This window comes from Doryrhamphus excisus, unplaced genomic scaffold (assembly GCF_030265055.1).
Source record: "Doryrhamphus excisus isolate RoL2022-K1 unplaced genomic scaffold, RoL_Dexc_1.0 HiC_scaffold_25, whole genome shotgun sequence".
Classification (NCBI taxonomy): Eukaryota; Metazoa; Chordata; class Actinopteri; order Syngnathiformes; family Syngnathidae; genus Doryrhamphus; species Doryrhamphus excisus.
In genome coordinates this window covers 47501-50000 of record NW_026652243.1, presented here as the reverse complement: position 1 = coordinate 50000, position 2500 = coordinate 47501, and the positions used below count along the sequence as shown (strand labels likewise).

The window sequence follows — 2500 nt, the reverse complement described above, 5'->3', positions numbered from 1 at the left end:
TAGACTCCAGCAAAACATGTCAAACAGCGCCCTCTGCTGTCAGGCTAGAGCAGAAACCATAAAAAGCTTACAGCACCTGGTATTCCCAGGCGGTCTCCCATCCAAGTACTAACCAGGCCCGCCCCTGCTTAGCTTCCGAGATCGGACGAGATCGGGCGTTTTCAGGGTAGTATGGCCGTAAGCTGCCAGGTCAACTGAAAAGATCCTATTTGAAGGTGACGCAGGCCAAACTAGACTACAGCAAAAAGTGTCAAACAGCGCCCTCTGCTGTCAGGCAAGAGCAGAAACCATAAAAAGCTTACAGCACCTGGTATTCACAGGCGGTCTCCCATCCAAGTACTAACCAGGCCCGGCCCTGCTTAGCTTCCGAGATCGTACGAGATCGGGCGTTTTCAGGGTAGTATGGCCTAAGCTGCCAGGTCAACTGAAAAGATCCTATTTGAAAGTGACGCAGGCCAAACTAGACTACAGCAAAAAGTGTCAAACAGCGCCCTCTGCTGTCAGGCAAGAGCAGAAACCATAAAAAGCTTACAGCACCTGGTATTCACAGGCGGTCTCCCATCCAAGTACTAACCAGGCCCTCCCCTGCTTAGCTTCCGAGATCAGGCGTTTTCAGGGTAGTGTGGCCGTAAGCTGCCAGGGCAACTGTAAAGATCCTATTTGAAGGCGACGCAGGCCAAACTAGACTCCAGCAAAAAGTGTCAAACAGCGCCCTCTGCTGTCAGGCAAGAGCAGAAACCATAAAAAGCTTACAGCACCTGGTATTCCCAGGCGGTCTCCCATCCAAGTACTAACCAGGCCCGCCCCTGCTTAGCTTCCGAGATCGGACGAGATCGGGCGTTTTCAGGGTAGTATGGCCGTAAGCTGCCACATCAACTGAAAAGATCCTATTTGAAGGCGACGCAGGCCAAACTAGAGCCAGCAAAAAGTGTCAAATAGCGCCCTCTGCTGTCAGGCAAGAGCAGAAACCATAAAAAGCTTACAGCACCTGGTATTCCCAGGCGGTCTCCCATCCAAGTACTAACCAGGCCCGCCCCTGCTTAGCTTCTGAGATCGGAAGAGATCGGGCGTTTTCAGGGTAGTATGGCCGTAAGCTGCCAGGTCAACTGAAAAGATCCTATTTGAAGGCGACGCAGGCCAAACTAGACTCCAGCAAAAAGTGTCAAACAGCGCCCTCTGCTGTCAGGCAAGAGCAGAAACCATAAAAAGCTTACAGCACCTGGTATTCCCAGGCGGTCTCCCATCCAAGTACTAACCAGGCCCGCCCCTGCTTAGCTTCCGAGATCGGACGAGACCGGGCGTTTTCAGGGTAGTATGGCCGTAAGCTGCCAGGGCAACTGAAAAGATCCTATTTGAAGGCGACGCAGGCCAAACTAGACTCCAGCAAAAAGTGTCAAACAGCGCCCTCTGCTGTTAGGCAAGAGCAGAAACCATAAAAAGCTTACAGCACCTGGTATTCCCAGGCGGTCTCCCATTCAAGTACTAACCAGGCCCGCCCGTGCTTAGCTTCCGAGATCGGACGAGATCGGGCGTTTTCAAGGTAGTATGGCCGTAAGCTGCCAGGTCAACTGAAAAAATCCTATTTGAAGGTGACGCAGGCCAAACTAGACTCCAGCAAAACATGTCAAACAGCGCCCTCTGCTGTCAGGCAAGAGCAGAAACCATAAAAAGCTTACAGCACCTGGTATTCCCAGGCGGTCTCCCATCCAAGTATAACCAGGCCCGCCCCTGCTTAGCTTCCGAGATCGGGCGTTTTCAGGGTAGTATGGCCAAAAGCTGCCAAGGCAACTGAAAAGATCCTATTTGAAGGCGACGCAGGACAAACTAGACTCCAGCAAAAAGTGTCAAACAGCGCCCTCTGCTGTCAGGCAAGAGCAGAAACCATAAAAAGCGTACAGCACCTGGTATTCCCAGGTGGTCTCCCATCCAAGTACTAACCAGGCCCGCCCCTGCTTAGCTTCCGAGATCGGACGAGATCGGGCGTTTTCAGGGTAGTATGGCCGTAAGCTGCCAGGGCAAATGAAAAGATCCTATTTGAAGGCGACGCAGGCCAAACTAGACTCCAGCAAAAAGTGTCAAACAGCGCCCTCTGCTGTCAGGCAAGAGCAGAAACCATAAAAGGCTTACAGCACCTGGTATTGCCAGGCGGTCTCCCATCCAAGTACTAACCAGGCCCACCCCTGCTTAGCTTCCGAGATCGGACGAGATCGGGCGTTTTCAGGGTAGTATGGCCGTAAGCTGCCAGGACAACTGAAAAGATCTTATTTGAAGGCGACGCAGGCCAAACTAGATCCAGCAAAAAGTGTCAAACAGCGCCCTCTGCTGTCAGGCTAGAGCAGAAACCATAAAGAGCTTACAGCACCTGGTATTCCCAGGCGGTCTCCCATCCAAGTACTAACCAGGCCCGCCCCTGCTTAGCTTCCGAGATCGGGCGTTTTCAGGGTAGTATGGCCGTAAGCGGCCAGGTCAACTGAAAATATCCTATTTGAAGGTGACGCAG

General features: G+C 52.4%; 8 non-coding genes and 3 pseudogenes across 8 annotated transcripts; all 11 read right to left on the bottom strand.

Annotated features, from left to right (window-relative positions):
* Nucleotides 1–64: 64 nt before the first annotated feature.
* Nucleotides 65–183, bottom strand: LOC131114306 (5S ribosomal RNA). The gene has a single exon (XR_009121621.1). It is a non-coding gene; the product is annotated as a 5S ribosomal RNA (ribosomal RNA).
* A 112-nt stretch (nucleotides 184–295) lies between these two features.
* On the bottom strand, nucleotides 296–413 carry LOC131119025 (5S ribosomal RNA). The gene has a single exon (XR_009126157.1). It is a non-coding gene; the product is annotated as a 5S ribosomal RNA (ribosomal RNA).
* A 112-nt stretch (nucleotides 414–525) lies between these two features.
* LOC131113718 (5S ribosomal RNA) lies at nucleotides 526–634 on the bottom strand (annotated as a pseudogene).
* A 112-nt stretch (nucleotides 635–746) lies between these two features.
* On the bottom strand, nucleotides 747–865 carry LOC131114305 (5S ribosomal RNA). The gene has a single exon (XR_009121620.1). It is a non-coding gene; the product is annotated as a 5S ribosomal RNA (ribosomal RNA).
* A 111-nt stretch (nucleotides 866–976) lies between these two features.
* LOC131117226 (5S ribosomal RNA) lies at nucleotides 977–1095 on the bottom strand. Its single transcript, XR_009124450.1, has one exon. It is a non-coding gene; the product is annotated as a 5S ribosomal RNA (ribosomal RNA).
* A 112-nt stretch (nucleotides 1096–1207) lies between these two features.
* LOC131115906 (5S ribosomal RNA) lies at nucleotides 1208–1326 on the bottom strand. Its single transcript, XR_009123173.1, has one exon. It is a non-coding gene; the product is annotated as a 5S ribosomal RNA (ribosomal RNA).
* A 112-nt stretch (nucleotides 1327–1438) lies between these two features.
* On the bottom strand, nucleotides 1439–1557 carry LOC131116931 (5S ribosomal RNA). The gene has a single exon (XR_009124163.1). It is a non-coding gene; the product is annotated as a 5S ribosomal RNA (ribosomal RNA).
* A 112-nt stretch (nucleotides 1558–1669) lies between these two features.
* Nucleotides 1670–1777, bottom strand: LOC131114032 (5S ribosomal RNA; annotated as a pseudogene).
* Nucleotides 1778–1889: 112 nt separating this feature from the next.
* LOC131116059 (5S ribosomal RNA) lies at nucleotides 1890–2008 on the bottom strand. The gene has a single exon (XR_009123321.1). It is a non-coding gene; the product is annotated as a 5S ribosomal RNA (ribosomal RNA).
* A 112-nt stretch (nucleotides 2009–2120) lies between these two features.
* LOC131116529 (5S ribosomal RNA) lies at nucleotides 2121–2239 on the bottom strand. Its single transcript, XR_009123774.1, has one exon. It is a non-coding gene; the product is annotated as a 5S ribosomal RNA (ribosomal RNA).
* A 111-nt stretch (nucleotides 2240–2350) lies between these two features.
* Nucleotides 2351–2459, bottom strand: LOC131111676 (5S ribosomal RNA; annotated as a pseudogene).
* Between the last annotated feature and the right edge of the window lie 41 nt (nucleotides 2460–2500).